General features: G+C 36.9%; 1 protein-coding gene across 3 annotated transcripts in view; it reads right to left on the reverse strand.

Moving 5' to 3' along the window:
* HMCN1 (hemicentin 1) overlaps positions 1 to 19,630 on the reverse strand; it is a 538,357-nt gene that overhangs the window by 340,925 nt on the left and 177,802 nt on the right. The window lies entirely within an intron of this gene.

Genomic DNA, 19,630 nt, shown 5'->3' on the forward strand with positions numbered 1-19,630 from the left:
AACACAAACCAAAACTACAATGAGATATCACCTCACACCAGTCAAAATGGCCATCACCAAAAAAAATCTATGAACAATTAATGCTGGAGTGGATGTGGAAAAAAGGGAACCCTCCTACACTGATGGTGGGAATGTAAACTGGTACAGCCACTATGGAGAACAGTATGGAAGTTCCTGAAAAACAATCCCACTCCTGGGTATAGAGCCAGAGAAAAACATGGTTTGAAAGGATAGACATACCCCAGTGTTAAACGCACCATTATTTACAATAGTCAAGACAAGGAAGCAATGAAAATATCCATCAACAGAAGATGTGGTAAAAATACAGCCATAAAAAAGAATGAAATAATACCATTCGCAGCAACATGGACGGACATGGAGATTATCATACTAAGTAAAGTAAGTCAGAGAAAGACAAACATCATACGATATGGCTTCTATGTGGAATCTCTAAAAAATGATACAAATGGACTTATTTATAAAACAGAAACATATTTACATACTTAGAGAATGAATGTGTGGTTACCTGGGGGCAGGGGGAAAAGGGCAGGGAACAGACTGAGAGCTTGGGACTGACATTTACATACTGCTGTATTTTTTTTTAAAGTGTAACTCTCTCTACATCCACTTATTACAGCAGTTTCAGAAAAACATATTAGTTTAACCCATGCTCAAATTTCAATTTTTATATCTTGGAGTAATATATTCAAAATGAGATTACAGTGTCCAAAAACTAGTTGTGCAAGATATGACATGCATAGGTACCACAGACAGTTCCATTTCTCAACACAAATGAAAAGAATCTACAGAAAACAAGGTAATGGCAATACTGAGATTCTTTTTCCCTCTATTCTTTCTTTCTCAGTTTTTCTCAAAGTTCAATTAATAAAAGACAATTAGCAAATTATCAAATCCAATTTCAATATATTGAGTACTGAATTATTGTAATAGAGTACACTATAATTATATACTATACATTATAATAATATATACTGTAGTATATTAATTATTAAAAATAATTGCAATGCCAGCAAAACATTCATTTTTATGATAAAATAAAAAATACAAAAATATAATGGGAAAAATAACCATTATGTTTTTTGAAGTGGAAAAATACTTCAGGTTAGAACCAATTTAAGTGGTGTGCTCTTGAAGGAAACCTTCTAGTCCACAGAAATGCTCCACAACAGCAAATACAATTCCTCATTTTACAGGGCATGTATGGACAGGTACTGCTTAGCTGAACTTACCACCATTACTCCTAGATCATACTAAGCTTTAATCCACCTAAGATCTTCCTCTGGTTCATTTATCCTTCAAGACGGTATTCCATCATGAACAATTTCCCTCATAATTACTCATTAAACACTGAATAGCACTGGGTATTAAGCTATAGCCAAGCTACTCAAACAACAGTATTTTTTAAATTTCAATAACGGTAGTCACAAACCAATGAATCAAACAAGTATTGTGTCATAATTTCAATCTCTGTAAAATGGATCCCCCCCTTTTTATTGGATCTCAAGGATGAGGAAAGTGGCTAAGACATTATCATAAAATTAACAATGTGAGGCAATTATGTTTATTCATTAAATAAATGTTCACTGTTCAAAGAACTCTTCTGGGCACTGAGTATTGATGAAAGTGAATGAAATTGATGGAAGTGAATGAAATTGATGAACATGAATGAAATTGATGAAAGTGAAGTTGCTCAGTCATATTCAACTCTTTGCGACCCCAAGGACTGTAGCCCACCAGGCTCCTCCACCCATGGAATTTTCCAGACAAGAACACTGGAGTGAGTTGCCATTTCCTTCTCCAGGGGATCATCCCAACCCAGGAATCGAACCCAGGTCTCCTGCATTGCAGGCAGACGCTTTACCATCTGAACCACAAAGGAAGGAAAAGCTGGACTAGAGGAAGCACAAGGGGGAATCGAGATTTCCAGGAGAAATATCAATAACCACAGATATGCAGATGATGCCATTCTCGTGGCAGAAAAAGAAGAGGAACTAAGAACTTCTTGATGAAAGTGAAAGAGGAGAGTGAAAAAGTTTGCTTAAAACTCAATATTCAAAAAATGAAGATCATGGCATCTGGTCCCATCACTTCATGGCAAATAGATGGGGAAACAGTGGAAACAGTGAGAGACTTTGTTTTCTTGGGCACCAAAATCAATGCAGATGGTGACTGCAGCCACAAAATTAAAAGACGCTCTCTGGAAAAAAAGCTATGACCAACTTAGACAGTATTTTAAAAAGCAGAGACAGTACTTGACCAACAAAGGTCCACATAGTCAAAGCTATGGTTTTTCCAGTAGTGATGTATGGATGTGAGAGCCAGACCATAAAAAAAGCTGAGCACCAAAGAATTGATGCTTTTGAACTGTGGTGTAAGAGAAGACTCTTGAGAGTCCCTTGGATTGCAAGATCAAACCAGTCAATCCTAAAGAAAATCAGTCCTGAATATTCATTGGAAGGACTGATGCTGAAGCTCCAATACTTTGGCCACCTGATGTGAAGAACGGACTCACTAGAAAAGACCCTGATGCTGGGAAAGGTTGAAGGCAGGGGGAGAAGGGGACGCCAGAGGATGAGATGGTTGGATGTCATCATCAACTTGATGGACATGAGTTTGAGCAAACTCCGGGAGTTGGTGATGGACAGGGAGGCCTGGCATGCTGCAGTCCATGGGGTCTCAAAGAGTTGGACATGACTGAGCAACTGAATTGAGCTTCTTAAATAAAAGAAAGGAATTCATAAAACAGGAAGCCTTTGTTGAAATAATGTATGTAAACTGCCCATCATAGTACTTGCCACATAGTGGTTATTCAAATGTTTTCCTCCATCTCCAACTGAATTCCCTTCCCTTCCCCTAACTGAAAATTTCAATAATGACTTCATGGGCAAAGTGAGAAAAAATGTATCCCTGAAAGACAAGATTTCTGTAAATGAAAAACAGACACAAAGTCACTCCAGGTAGAAGAGAAGTTCTTAAAAACATACAGAGACAGAAGTACTCGTATGTCGGGAACATGAGTGCATCTACCTGGCTACAGTTAAGTTTTCAGATAAGGGAGAAACAGAATACGAGGTTGGAAGCTTATGTCAGGGGCAGTGTATGTATGGTCACAAAGTCAAGCTATGACAATCGGATTCTATCCTAAAGACATAAATGAAAAGTTTCTGAAGGAATTCCTGCTTTAAGCAGAGAAGTAATACTTTGACAAAAGTATTTTACAAAAAAAGCTTGTAGTGGTATCATCAACTAACTGAGCACAAAAATTACCACATAAATCAAATGATATATTTCCTCAGATGTTAACTGTATAAAGCACCTGGGATTTTACATATGAGATAGGTATGTATCGATATCATTACCTAAAGAAGCAAATGCCATATTTTGAAAAATGAGTTCTGAGTGATCTATCATGCATGAACAGGAAGATATGAATCATTCTGCCAATCAAATCGGTCCATATGGTTATAGAAACCAGAGACTGATTATTGCTAACATTTGACCATAAATAGAACACATATTTTAAAAATCAGAGTGTTGACATTTTTATGTCTTCAACATAGAACATGGCTACCTAACTCAAAGGAATGCAGAGAACTGACTTACTCTCTGAGAAGGCACTTGATAAATTTTACTGGTGATAAATAACTTTGAGAATCATGTCTGATTTAGAGACTAAAGAAGGCAAAGACAAGAGAAATCAGATAAATGGAAAGAACATTTGTTTTAAGGACAAGACACAAAATGTGGTCATAAATAATTCTCAATGTAAGAAAGAAAAAAATTAGAAAATAAGGATATTATACTATATCAAGTTCAACAATGAAATGCAATAGTGTTGAGCAGAAGTAAAAGTGAAATCAATTCTTAATACACCTTTCTTTAAATGTGTAGTGTATTCTGCATGACTCCTCAAATACATCTGTCCTTTGAAACAAATGTAAAAAGGTTATGATATATCACTGGAAAATTATACTATTGTCTGTTAGTTATGGATTAAAAAGGACTAAGTTCTAGGCATTCCTGTGAAAATGGAAAACTTTCTGATTTAGTTGCCTTCTCATACAGGAACTGCGTTTAAATGGTAGGAAATATAAGTGGGCTTTTGGTTTATTCTTAATACTGTTTCCAATTCATCAACATTTATGAAGCTTTCACAAAGAGATTACCATGTATCATGATATTACTGGTTGGGAAAGATACAGTGCAGACTTCCGTCACAAGTCTCAAATCACTGTTTTATACAATTATAGGAAAAAATCAAATTGAAGACAGATGCAACCCACTTGATTAGAAAATACAGATATCACCAACATGTGAATAAAAGCAGATTCCTACAAGCCAAACAATCACCGAAAGTGAGGTTTTTGACCTCTAATGTTGCCACATATAAGGAAAAAAAAAAAAAAAAAAAAACTTTGTCTAACCACGAGAAATGTTCTTATGAGATTGGAAAGGACCTTAAATTGTAACAACAAAAAGAAGTGAACCAGAATAATGTGAGATCCCTTGAATGAGTACATTTTTACTAAACCATTGGTTTAGTGTTTCAAACCACTAAGGCACCGTTAACTGTGCATTAAGTTTTAACATAAAAATAGTCTCTAATGATTTTTAGCAGTTTAAATCTCAAAAGGCCTTTGAGAACACCTAACCCAGCTCCTTTATTTTATAAATGAGGGAAACTGATATGTGAGTTCTTGTACCTTTCAAACACCTAACCATACTGATTCTGGAGCAGTAGTTATTTTTTATAAAGCCCCTGAGCCCTTGAAGATACTCTCCTAGTATAAATATTTTGCATCCTACATAATAATTGATACTTAAAAATAGTTCCTATTTCTATTTTACTCAGGAAGGAAATGAAATGCATTATTATGTATTATGAAACATGATACATAGCATTAAGTAGAAAAGAAGTGAAATCAACTTTGCGTACATCTTCAAGGACAGAATTTGAGAAAAAATTTGGAAGAATTTTTTTTTCTTAATCAGCATATGCTTGACATATAACATTAAATTCATTTCAGGTATACAGTATAATGATTCAATATGTGTATATACTGCAAAATGAGTCTCACAATAGGTCTAACTAACATATATCACCACACATAGTTGCCATTTTTTTCTCTTGTGATAAAACTTTTAGGACTTGCTCTCTTAGGAACTTCCAAATATACAATACATTAACTATAGCTAATAGGCTCTACATTACATCCCCAGGACTTATTGATTTTATAACTAGAAGTCTGTACCTTTTGAACCCCTGTAACCCATTTCACCCACCCCACCAAATCCCCAGCTTCTGTTCTTTATATATTACTGGTTTAGTTTTGTTTTTGTTTTAGATTCTACACATAAGCGAAATCATACTGTATTTGTCTTTTTCTGTCTGACTTATTTCACTTAACATAATGCCCTCAAGGTCCATCCGTGTTGTCAAACATGACAAGATTGCCTTCTTTTTATGGCTGAATAATATCCCAATATGTATATGTAAATATACCACATTTTCTTCATTCATTTATAGATGGGCACTTAGGCCGCCTCCATATCTTGGCGATTGTAAACAGTGCTGCAATGAACATGAAGTAAATATGTTTTTTGAGTTAATACTTTGGTTTTATTCAGATAAATACCCAGAAGTGGAACTGCTTGATCATAAGATCATTTGGGGGTTTTCCCTGGTAGCTCAGACAATAAAGAATCTGCCTGCAATGCAGGATACACAGGAGACATAGGTTCCATTTCTGGGTCAGGAAGATTCTGTGGAGAAGGGAATGGCAATCCATTCTAGTGTCCTTGCCTGGAAAATTCCATGGATGGAGAAGTCTGGTGGGCTACAGTCCACAGGGTCACAAAAGGTCGGATACAATTAATCGATTAACACTTTCATTTTTCAAGATCTTTTTTAATTTGGAGGGGAAGAGTCATACTCTTTTCCATAGTGGTTGTACCAATTTACATTCCCACCAACAGTACACAAGCGTTCCTTTTGCTTTTTATCCTTGCCAACAACCTGTCATTTCTTCTTTTTGGTAATGGCCATTCTAACCAGCATGAGGTGATATGATATCTCGTTGTGATTTTGATTTGCATTTCCCCGATGAGTAGTGATAGTGAACACCTTTTCATGTACTTGTTGGCCATCTGAATGTCCTATTTGAAAAAATAGTTATTCATATCTTTGCTCACTTTTAACTGATTGTTTGGAGGTTTTTGCTATTGAGTTCTTTATGTTTTGAATATTAATCCCTCATCAAACATATGATATGCAACTATTCTAACTTCTCCCATTCAATAGGTTGCCTTTTCATTTGTTGTGTCTGATTCTTTGCAACCCTATGGACTGTAGCCTGCCAGACTCCTTTGTCCATGGTATTCTCCAGGCAAGAATACTGCAGTGGGTTGCTGTGCTGTCCTCCAGGGGATCTTCTCAATCCGGGGATCTTCTCAATCCAGGGATCAAACCCACGTCTTCTACACTGCAGGCAGATTCTTTACCTCTGAACCACCGGGGAAGCCTCAGATTGGCAACATAATGGAATTTAAAGTCTTGAAGCCCCCCTCACAGCCCCTCCCCCACCATGAAATGAGAGTCGCTCAATTGTGTCCGACTCTTTGCAACCCCATGGACCATACAGTCCATGGAATTCTCCACGCCAAAATACTGGAGTGGGTAGCCTTTCCCTTCTCCAGGGGATCTTCCCAACCCAGGGATCGAACCCAGGTATCCCACATTACAGGCGAATTCTTTACCAGCTGAGCCACAAGAGAAGCAACATGGACTCCCCCACCATGGACTTACACAAACAAGGAAATACATCATTCTGCCATAATAAACTTAGATGTTAATATACAATGGCCCAGAAAACTAGATGTCCATCAGTACACAACGGCTCAGCAACCTAGATGTCCATCAACAAATGAACAGTTAAGGAAAGGTGTGGTATATTATGTACAATGGAATATTACTCAGCCATTAAAAGGAACAAATGTGAATCAGTTGAACTGAGGTGGATGAACCCAGAGCCTGTTATACAGATGAAATAAGTCAGAAAGAAAGAGACAAATATCATATACTAACACACATATATGGAATCTAGAAAAATGGTACTGATGAAACTATTTGCAAGATACACATAGAGACACAGACATAGAGAAAAGACTTGTGAACACAGCAGGGGATGAAGAGTGTGGGATGAATTGAGAGTGTAGCACTGACATATACATACTGCCATATATAAAATAGATAGCTAGTATGAAGTTGCTATATAACACAGGGAGCTCAGCCTGGTGCTCTGTGACGACCTAGAGGGGTGAGCCAGGTTGGGGAGGCTCAGCAGGGAAGGGAAAGGGAAAAGGCTTAGAAATTGGAATTGCATTAGAACATTTGGGTTCAATGGGGGAACTACAGAGGATTGATAACAAAAATGACCCTCAACTTCAACTCTATGAACACATAAAACTTGCATAAAACTACCACACCTTCAACATGATGGAAGTTCTCTAATGTGTAACAGCTGAAAAAATAAAAGCACACTTCATACATTTTTGAAGGGTGAAATCATTCCTGCTGTTCTAAAGTGTCAAAGTATATTTCATTAATTTATCTTCATAAAATTCCTATGTGTCACAAACTCAACATGCTATAAATGACTGAGGAAATTTCTCTTGCCAGAAATATGCATTATTTAAAATAATGAAAACATAAAGCATTGACTATTATACAGTAGATCCTCAGACCTTATTCATCTTACAGCTGAAAGCTGGGACCCTTTTACCAATCTCTCTTTTCCTAACCATTGAGCCCCTGGCAACTACTTTTCTATTCTGTGTTTCTATGAGCTGGAAATTTTTTTGGTAGATTCCACATAACTATTGTGCTGATAACATTGTATGCTGCTGCTACTGCTAAGTCACTTCAGTCGTGTCCGACTCTGTGCGATCCCATAGACGGCAGCCCACCAGGCTCCCCCGTCCCTGGGATTCTCCAGGCAAGAACACTGGAGTGGGTTGCCATTTCCTTCTCCAATGCATGAAAGTGAAAAGTGAAAGTCTAGTCACTCAGTCGTGTCCGACTCTTCACGACCCCATGGACTGCAGCTCACCAGGCTCCTCCGTCCATGGGATTTTCCAGGCAAGAGTACTGGAGTGGGGTGCCATTGCCTTCTCCGACATTGTATAGCATAACTGAAATTTACTAGGAGAATAGAACTTAAATGTTTTTACCAAAAAAAAAAAAAAAGAGAGAGAGAAAGAGAAACACGGGAGGCAGTAGACATAATAATTAACTAGATGGGAAGAATCTTTTCCTAAACACAAGTGTATCAATAGGTACACACATCCCAATATATACTTTATGATTCTGGAATCCAATCATAACTGAATGGTTATTTTAATGGCTGCCACTTAAATAGCACTTTCATTTAAGCCCCATGCTAAGAACTTTATAAATTTTACCTCATTCAATTTTTCTATATTCTGTATTTAAATGTTATAGTATATAACACATTGCTAGTAAGTATAATTCCAAAAAAAGTATACAAGTCCAAATCACATGCTCTTAACCGCTGTAATGTAATATAGGGTGAAGTTCTTTGGGTGCCCATTGCCCCTCATTCCTATCATTGAAAGAAACCTAAGATTCCAACTGGCCTTAGGGGAAAAAGAAAGAGAGAGAAAGAAATAGAAGGGGAGTGAAGGAAAAGGAGAGAAAAAAGAGAGGAAGCAGGAGAGGGGAAGGAGAGAGAGAGAGAAAAAGAGAGGGAGAGAAGAAAGGAAGGAAAGGAAGAAGAAAGGGAGCTACAGGAGGCAGAAAAAGAAAGAACTTAATTTGGGGCTTCTAAACCTAAATCCTACTAATTCAAAATTAATTCAAAAGATTTCAAGCATAATTTTGATTATACGGAAATTTCAAATTATGTCCTTGTCTAAGACACACACCTACACATACCTAACATGCAAATCCACTGTACTGTCACATGGTTGCTAAGTTTGGGAATAAGATAGAGAAAGTAATTCAGATGCATTAAACAGGAATAGCATTTGGTTAAGTTAATCTCACAATAGATGTGTTCTTACCAATGAGATGGGAAAATCTCAGAGTCTAGAGACTACAGCTCTTTCATCACTAGTCAGAACCATATAGGACCACGTGAACCCTAACTCAGATAGCGGAGGCTCCCTCACTTTTAGACAGAACTTGGATGGGCACTGCAAACATTTCCCATAATGACTTAGCTGTCTCCCTGTTTCTACGTTGATCTGTACCCATCCATTCTGATTGACATATTATCTAGAGATTTTAACACAGTTATAGGCAAGTTTCTCTGACCCCCTGGGTCTTTCAGCCACTAAAAGAAACCTTTTGTGTATCTCTGCTCTGATTATAGGTAGATTTTAAAGTGAAGTTATCTAGATCTCATCATACTTTCCATATTTCCAATCAGCTTCTTAAGAACTAATAACATACTCAAAAACAAGAAGCTTTAAGAAAAAGCATATATTCAAATGTCACATAATATAACTTTAAGTGCATTTGATGAGGAGATAAACTGGAAGATTTTAAAGGTCCAGCTATTTCAGAGGCCCCACAAGGAATAAATGTTAGTAACAATGTGTGCCTCAGGCAGTCAAGAAGAGGAGCCATCAGTGTGGACTAAAACTATGGGGAAATGCTTTATAGGAGTGGCAAAACTTCAATACTATGCAGCTTTTAACATCTGGCACCATGCACAAAAACCTCAGCAATACTAACTCTTTCCAGATTCCCTATAATCTATAGCAAGAACACTTAAATTTATATAACAGCCTAGGTTTTACTCGTACTGTTTGAAATAATATAGGTGAATATTCAGTACTTGCCAAGTTATTTTCAGTCTCCCTTTTAAATTACAGTAAAACTTTTTATTAGCGCCCGCAACTATATCATCACTAGAGATGGTAGTTGAAATCAACTGTACAAATCTTAGCAGCTCCCAAGGGGAAAGAACAAAGTAAATCAAGAATCAAAATTTGGGAAGTAAATGAAAGCAATGGATTAAGTCAGAGAAAGTCTGGCCCATCCACATATCAAAAGGTAATCTTCATGTTTGAAAAAGAAGAGAGTGGAAAGTGAAGGGGAAGGGGAGGGGTGGGAAGGGATACTTGGGGAGTTTGGGATGGACATGTACACACCGCAGTATTTAAAATAGATAACCAGTAAGGACCTACTGCAGAGTACACGGAACTCTACTCAATGTCATGTGGCAGCCTGGATGGGAGAGGAGTCTGGGGGAGAATGGATTCATGTATATGTCCCTTCGCTGTTCACCTGAATCTATCACATTTGTTAATTGACTATATTCCAATACAAAATAAAACTTTTTTTTTTAAAGTAACTGAACATGAAAAAAAAAGAAAGAAAATAAAGGTGATACAGAGGCAGGAGGATATTTTAAATATTGGGCAGGGGGAGTAAAGAAGGAGGAAAAAAAGAAATAGCATCCAGTGAGTAACCTATTAAGGTCTTTAGAGTAAATAATATTTATACTTTAAATCTAATTATCACAGTTTATTACACTGAAGGAAAAAAGGAAAGGGGATTCATGACCTGAAATGAGATTTTATATTAAGTCGATAAACACTAAAAAAAAAATAGTCATTTTATCAAATACTACGTTCTGTATTAAATCCATAGGGTAAAAAGGTATGTACCCTGAGTATAACATTTTATAAAACCAGATTCAAATAACCAGAGTACAGGCATTCGACATTTGCTATCCTAAACTAGGATAATATAGCCTCTCTGTTCCACTCCTAGTAAGTACATTCACGCTTTTAGAGCAGGGCGACAGTGCTGGGTCTTTGACTACAGGGCAGTGAGAGATGCCTCAGCAAAAGATAATAGACCATAAACGCTTCCCCAGAGACCTCCTATTTAGTAAAAGACAGGTACTGTGAGCTGAACGCTTATACAACTTGAGGACCCTCTTTAAGAAAAATATATGTGCAATAAAAAAATAGTTTGCATACATTTCAAATTATTAAAAGCTGACAAATACTGTAAATCCCCAAAATAAATACATTAATATAAAATCTGCTATTGTTAACTGTCAAGAGGCCATGATATGTCCTCCCTTGCATCTTTGGCTGCATACTCTCTGAATGTCTGTTCTCATGACCAAAAAATGTAATATTTTATGCAGAGAGACTAGAAAGACAGTCTTTTCTCAAATATCAGTTATCCAAAAAAAAATTTATTATCTGAGATACTTTAAAACTTTCAACTTCATACATGACATACTTCAAGTATTGCTAGAGCTATAGCTCAAACAAACAAAAAATAGCCAAGATCACCCCAATGTCATGAGACACAGGACACTTGTGTCAGGGGGGCAGCTGAAGCTGAAAAGGACAATGGTCTTAATCAATCATGGTTTAACTACCTTACTTTTGCAAATGCCCCCAAGCCTCAATTTTTAACTCCATGAACGCTCACATTTCAGTATGGAAGGGATTCACACAAAAGAACACAGGCAAACTTAAATTTTGTTACTTTCACTGTAACAAAAGTTTTCAAAACTTTCACTCTGCCTCCATTCCCATTTTTCTGGAAGATATAGTAATTACAACTTCCTTGCCCACTTATGATACCACTCAAATGGCAACCATCAATGTCAGATTTTTTTTTTTTAAGCTGCTTGAAGACCAGTCAATAGTGAGTTTCACTATTGCCTTGCTTGGTAAAGGGTATACATTGCAAATATATCACAGTCATGGACTGATTATTAAGTAAATGACAGGGATCATTTTAAGCAATTGCCATTAGGTTTTACAAAATCTCTACAATGAATTAATGCTACATGTCCACAAGATAGACATGTAGCACTCTTCAATGGGATCAGCAATGTGGCAGTTAAAATACACCAGGATGAAAATAATGAAACACCAATGATACAGGGAAGGAAGAAGAGAAACAAAAGCCAAAGATACCTTAGATTCAATGTTACCTTGGTGGCAATTTAATGTGGACATGAAAAAGAAGGAAAGTCTGGAATGACTCTCAGACTTCTGGCTTGAGAAATAAGAATGATAATCTTTTTAAACCATGACCAGGGCTGCCATCTGTGGGGTCACACAGAGTCGGACACGACTGAAGCAACTTAGCAGCAGCAGCAGAAACACCAAAGGAAAGTAACGTTCAAGAGTCACCACAGCCCCAGGGACTGTAACCCACTGGGCTCCTCTGTCCACGTGATTTTCCAGGCAAGAATACTGGAGTGGGTTGCCATTTCCTCCTCCAGGGGATTTTTCTGACCCAGAGATCTAACCCATGTCCCCTGAATTGGCAGGCAGGTTCTTTACCACTGAGCTACCTGGGAAGCCACTCAAGAGCCATTACATGGAAGGCAAAAACTACTAAGAGAAAGAAAACTAAAACAACACGAACATATATTTCAAATCTCCTACAAAGATAAGATGTTATACCAATTATAAAATGAAGAAAAAACTCAAATTAATGTGTACCTATCCCCAGTGACTCAGACAGTAACGAATCCACCTGCAGTACAGGAGACTTGGGTTCAATCCCTGGGTTGGGAAGATCCCCTAAACAAGGGAATGACTACTCACTCTACTATTCCTGCCTGGATAATTCCATGGAGAGAGGAGGCTGGTGGGCTACAGTCCATGGGGTTGCAAAGAGTCGAACATGACTGAGAGACTGACACTTAAAGTTAATAAACAAATAAATTTGATGAGTAGGTAAACTCATTAGTTTCAGATTCCTACACTACAGCAAAATGACTATAACACTGTTCTGTTTATGACTATCCAACTGATTACATACTGGAACAATAGAGAATCCTGGTTTCTCTATCAATTAAATAACAACAAAATTGTTTGACCCATAGTTTTGAGGAATCAGCCCTAACGATCCCGCTGTGTCTGTATCTAACATAGAAAGCAAGTTAATAAACAGAAAACTCAATTAAACAGAGACAAGGAGGAGGTGATCTCACACTCTGTGAAGACTGCAGAGCCCAATGGAAGGAGAAAGACCACATCTTTAAGAACTCAGCCAATGAAAAGCCACAGACTCTTCGTTTATTATAGCCCTCCCTACTTCCTTTTTTATCTCTATAAACGTGTTCTCCTTTGGGGACTTGCCTATGGCCTTGTATTGGTTGTAGTCTCCAAATTGCAATTCTCTGCTGATCCAAACTCATCTTTGCTGGAGAAGTATCTGGCAGTCTACTTGTTTTAGGTAAACATATGAATTAGATAAACTATTTAATATTATATTTTTATTTTCAAATTATATATTAAAACTGTTTTTATAATAGTAATACATGCTATGTTAAAAAAAAGGAAAAGAAACAATCATGTAAGGAGAAAATAATACGCATAACTGTACTACCTGCAAATAATCACTCTTCAATATTTTTATACTTCTTTCTATATCTGTGCATTTGTGCATACGTGCTTATACACACTTATTTACATAATTAGGATTATACTACACATTTAGTTTCCTTATTCAAATCATTTATAAACACTTGCTCTGTACTCACCCATCAGGTAAATATTTGGGAATATAAAATAAATTAGACAGAGTTCATAGCATCACTTTGCTGACAAAGGCCCATATAGTCAAAGCTATGATTTTTCCAGTAGTTATGGAGGGATGTGCCTGGTTGAACTTAGCATTGTGAATTTCCAGACCACTAAAGAAATAGTTGGAAATAGACCATGGTTTCATAAAACTACCACATTCATCTTTGGTTATTTTTGAAAACCTTGTTTTGTAAATGGAAAATTGTGAGTGACTACACCTTTCTCATTTCTCAGCCATAATTTTTATGGTAATTAGTCACACAATCTGTACTAATTTCTGGAGTTAAATATACTGAAGTCAGCATCTTTGATTTCAAAATAATTTAAAAAATATAGCTTTATGATTCAGTAAGAAATCAAATGTCTTGGCCTGAACATGAGTAGGAAAAAACACTGGCAAGAAAAATGACCACAGTGTTTCTCTCAGCAGTCACAGGGTAGAGAAATGGAATTACAGGCTAATTATCTAGTACTTCAAGCAAATAAAATATGTTGAAGCACATGAAAAATCAATGAGAAATACTAGTTCATTAGAGATTTAATGCTCAGATTTGAAACCACAGCTTTTACTTGGAAGATATATTCACAGTAGATGATAGTGTCACTGGGGAGCAGCGTTTTATTCTAACTTTATCTACACAGTAAACAATGCTGGTATTAATCAGAGATATTTATAAACAAAAAATAAATGACATTAATCCAATGAGGTAATGAGCAAGATGTTAATTAAATTGTTCTCAACTGCAGAAAACTAGCATACTAATTATAAACTAGAGAATTAGAAGAAGAGCCAAACCCTCTGTCCATGGGATTCTCCAGGCAAAAATACTGAAGAGGGTAGCCATTCCCTTCTCCAGGGGATCTTCCCAACCCACAAATTGAACCCAGGTCTGCTGAATTACAGGCAGATTCTAGACCTTCTGAGCCACCAGGGAAGCCCCAGTTATAAATTCGAGAATTAGAAGAGCCAAATAGATAACTCTGGAGATATATGAAATGGTCAGTAAACTTTCACAGACAAACATGATTACAGTTAATCATTACACCAGAAACTTATCACTAGCAACAGCTCCCAATACAATGTCTACTAGTCTCAAAGGCACTGAACCATAGTCAAGCAAATATCCAAATAATAGCTTTAGTAGTTTTCATGTATGGAGAAGGCAATGGCACCCCACTCCAGTACTCTTGCCTGGAAAATCCCATGAGCGGAGGAGCCTGGTAGGCTGCAGTCCATGGGATCACTAAGAGTCAGACATGACTGAGTGACTTCACTTTCACTTTTCACTTTCATGCATTGGAGAAGGAAATGGCAACCCACTCCAGTGTTCTTGCCTGGAGAATCCCAGGGACGGGGGAGCCTGGTGGGCTGCCATCTATGGGGTAGCACAGAGTCAGACACAACTGAAGTGACTTAGCAGCTTAGCAGTAGCAGTTTTCATGTAAACCTTAAATTCAACCTAAAGTAATTATTTTCAGTAACTGTCACATTGCTAAAGAAAAATCCAAAAGTTTTCTGGAAGCACTTTTTTCTTTACATGTACAAAAAAATAATAACGATGATACTATACATATCCACCATAATGGTAAACTGAAAAAGGCAGAAATACCAAGTGTTGGTGAAAATGTAGAACAGCCAGGATTCTTGCATACTACTGATGAGAATATAAATAGAACCAACTTTAGAAAACAGTTAAGTGGCATCTACTGAAGGTGATTTTATTCTCTGTGACCCAACATTCTTGCTCTTCAATATTTAACCAAGAGAAATCAATCCATATACACAACAAATGAACATCCTAAAATATTCAGGGCAGTACTATCAGTATAAGATTAAAGTTGGAAATTACGCGACATACATCAACAATAGAATGGATAGATTGTGATATATTCATAAAACAGAAGTCAGTACATGAATGAGGATGGATGATTTACAACTATAGGTAACAATGCGGCTGAGTCTCACAAATAACAAGGTTGAACAAAAGAACTCAGACATTAAAGCCTGTGCTATGTGACTGCATTTACATACAGGGCAGAATGTGGCAAACCAATCTATGTTTTTCCAGACCAGGATATAAGGATAGCCCATGTAATTGGACTGTGAAGAAAGCTGAGTGCCGAGGAATTGACGCTTTTGAACTGTGGTGTTGGAGAAGACTCTTGAGAGTCCCTTGGACTGCAAGGAGATCCAACCAGTCCATTCTGAAAGAGATCAGCCCTGGGATTTCTTTGGAAGGAATGATGCTAAAACTGAAACTCCAGTACTTTGGCCACCTCATGCGAAGAGTTGACTCATTGGAAAAGACTCTGATGCTGGGAGGGATTGGGGGCAGGAGGAGAAGGGGACGACAGAGGATGAGATGGCTGGATGGCATCACTGACTCGATGGACGTGAGTCTGAGTGAACTCCGAGAGTTGGTGAGGGACAGGAAGGCCTGGCGTGCAGCGATTCATGGGGTCGCAAAGAGTCGGACACGACTAAGCGACTGAACTGAACTGAACTGATGTAATTGAAAGGTGGTTTAAAGAGGGTTTCTGGCATCCTGATAATGTATTGCTTCTCAATCTGAGTGTTGGTTACCTAACATATGTTGAGTTTGTGAAAGCGGATTAAGCTGTAGGTTTATCTGCATTTTTCTGCATATGTTTAATACTTCAATGAATTGAAGAAGGAAATGCAACCCACTCCAGTACTCGTGCCTGGAAAATCCTATGGACGAGAAGCCTGCAGGCTACAGTCCATGGGGTCACAAAGAGTCGGACACAACTGAGCGACTTCACTTTCACTTTGAATGAAAAGGTTAAAGAAAAGTTTACAATGATTGCAAAAGCACTTTTCTACCAAACCTATGCCTTTATTTATTAGGCTTAATTTAACCAAAATAAAGTTTTGCTAATTAATTCCAAGAAATTCAATCATACATGTAAAACTATACAGTATTCAAGAGAAGATTAAAAAAAAAAATTCCCATGGTATGAATGTACAATAATGCAGGATAACACATCAGATACATAGGAAAACGTAAGAAAACAATAAATACATACACTGATTTTTCAGCTCTTAAGATACCATAAATTGATTAGACGCACCATTATTTTATGTGCCAATTAGAAAGGTGAAACACTTCTATATTTCAATCTATGAAATAGGTGAAACAATCATGAATGCCACTGATTATAAAATAAATTTCATGAAAAATACATTATTTTGTAAGTGTCTCTTAGAGTGGATGAGAAATGTGCCATAAATAAACAGTAGGAGCTGTGGGTACTCAGACTAAGAAAGGGTCCACATGGCAGGTATCCTCTAGGAAGCAGTTATCTATTAAGTGGACAAAACATGGCCTTTGAAGGGTAGAAAGGAAAGAAGTTAACAGCTGGAAGATGAGGTCACTCCAGGTTAAGGAAGCTTTAGAAGAAGAAGGGCAGAGGCAGCAAAGTCTTCAACACTGTGTGGATGTAGAGAAGAGATGGCCTAATTAGAGAACAGACAGACTAATTAGGGCAGGGAATGGAGTGTTAGGGAATATCTGGAGATATATTTGGATGGCAAGGTGAGGCCAGGTAATAGAAGGGTTGGAATTCCAACAAAAAACAATTTGGACTCCATTCAATTGGCAGTAATGGCGGGTGTTTAGAACAGGGACCAGCTGTTATTAAAATGATATTTGAGGAGGCTTATCTTACTGGATTGAATGTGGGAAACAAGAAGCAGAAAAGAAGAAATGATTGCTGTAATATAGGTGTGAAGCGATGAACACTGGGACTAGAGTGCTGACATTAGAAAATGCATTAAATAAAATTTCCACAATATATCTTTATGTGCATTCCATATGTAAAATGAAATGTGATGTTGCAGAAGTTTAACATCCTAAAATCAAACTACATGTTTTTCTTTTTCATAAAATATTTGACTTATGATTAGAAACTTGAACATGAGTTTGATCTATACATATTTTGTGTAAGGGAGATGAATAAAAAAGAATGAGAAATACATATTTCTGACCTTTTCAAAGGAGATTCACTCAAGCTTCAACTTTGTAAGACCTAAAGTTTCTAAACACCTAACTAAAGAATTTCTTGGGTATTTACCTACTTAGCTGTGTGGGATGTTTGAAACTGAAAGTCGCTCAGCTGTGTCCAACTCTTTGCAACCCCATGGACTATACAGTCCATGGAATTCTCCAGGCCAGAATACGGGAGTAGGTGGCCTTGCCCTTCTCCAGCGGATCTTCCCAACCCAGGGATCGAACCAGGGTCTCCAGCATTGCAGGCGATTCTTTACCAGCTGAGCTAACAGGTTTACTTAATTTAAATCATGAATGATTAAAAACTATTTACTATGTCCATAACTGGATTTGTGTGTGTGTCTGTCTGTATTTCTATCCCTATTTTTCCTTTTATCCTTCCAATACAACATGCAGAGCACATGGTCTTAAAAGTGTTTATAATCTTTATATTAAGCTTAGAATGTTTAGTAAAGTGCTTTGCTCAATGAAACAAGGCAAAATCTGTGTAGACTTCCTCAATGAGTTATGCAAATAATATCTGTCTTTAGATAGAATCTTAGGTGACAATAAGCATCTGGGCACTTTTTTAACCTAAAAAGTTAAATTTCCAACTGGAGAATCATTATAGAATGACTACAAAGCTGTTGAGTGACTCCCTTTAGATTGAAAGTGAAGTGAAAGTGTAAGTCAATCAGTCATGTCTGACTCTTTGTGAGCCCATGGACTGTAGCCCGCCAGGCTCTTCTGTCCTTGGAATCCTCCGGGCAATAATACTGGAGTGGTTAACCATTCCCTTTCTCCAGGATATCTTCCAGACTCAGGGATCAAACCCAGGTCTCCTGCATTGCAGGCAGGTTCTTTACCACCTGAGTCACAAATGCGGTGTAATCATTCACTTGAGTCACAGCACAGTATTATCAACACAGCAAAAGAGACAACTGGAATCAATTTTTCTCTTAGAAGTTTTATGGATTGAAGGGTAGAAGACTGGCTGGTGTCCCTACATTACTCAGAGTAGATATAATTAAAGGGGATAATGTGTCTGGAATGGGAAGGTAGAACTTCATATCTATTCATTCAAAATCTCCTGATTCATCCTATTATAGGCACGTATGTGTTTATAAACCTTAATAACAGAGCAACAGGAGCTAAGCCTATACCTTAAGAGACCTAATTGAAATGACTGAACATAGGAACACAGTCCTTTACTGTAGTGACATGTAGGATAATTATGCTGGCAATTTAGAAAAAAAAAATACTTTGGTCACACTAAAAGTAAAAAGGTAGTTTTTAACATAGCTAATAAAGACCTACAGAACATAATAATTTCAGAAAAGGATGGAATCACATTATCCAGTTGTCTGCATCAATTATGTCTCAAACTATCAAGAGAGATGGTGGTAAACGTTATTTAGTGATTTTTATTTTTTATTTATTTTTTTTAATTTAGTGATTTTTTAAAACTGTATAATCATGGTCTTTATATCTGCATGCCTTCTTATAAGTAAAATAAGGTTGTTCTCATTCCTCCCTGTCTGAGTTTGTTAAGATGTTATCTGTTCTTTTCTGAATATTAATAATGTCACTTAGAAATATAATTACATTCTTAATAATGAATAGTATTTTCTAATACACTGAATTCATAATTCCTTCACTAACTTTTACTTCTCTTGAATTCCTCAAGTTTGAACAGTTCTTACAACAAACAAGTACTACTACCAGACAAAATAAAAAGTGAAGGCTTAACCAAGGATGTCATGCTTCTATTGATTATTATAAACCATTCCTAAAGATTTCTTAGTGTAATATTACTTAACCATTATTGTTGAACTTTATGATATTTTAAGATTTTAGATTTTTCATCATTTATAACAAGGCTATTTTACCACTCAATACGTAATAGTTTGCCTATGTCTCAGCAAAATCAGTAATGTTGACTCTTTAAAACAACAAATGCCATCCTTTAAGCCTTTTTTTTTTTTACGACCTGATAAAGTAAA

Source organism: Bos mutus, chromosome 16 (genome assembly GCF_027580195.1).
Source record: "Bos mutus isolate GX-2022 chromosome 16, NWIPB_WYAK_1.1, whole genome shotgun sequence".
In the NCBI taxonomy this organism is placed as follows: Eukaryota; Metazoa; Chordata; class Mammalia; order Artiodactyla; family Bovidae; genus Bos; species Bos mutus.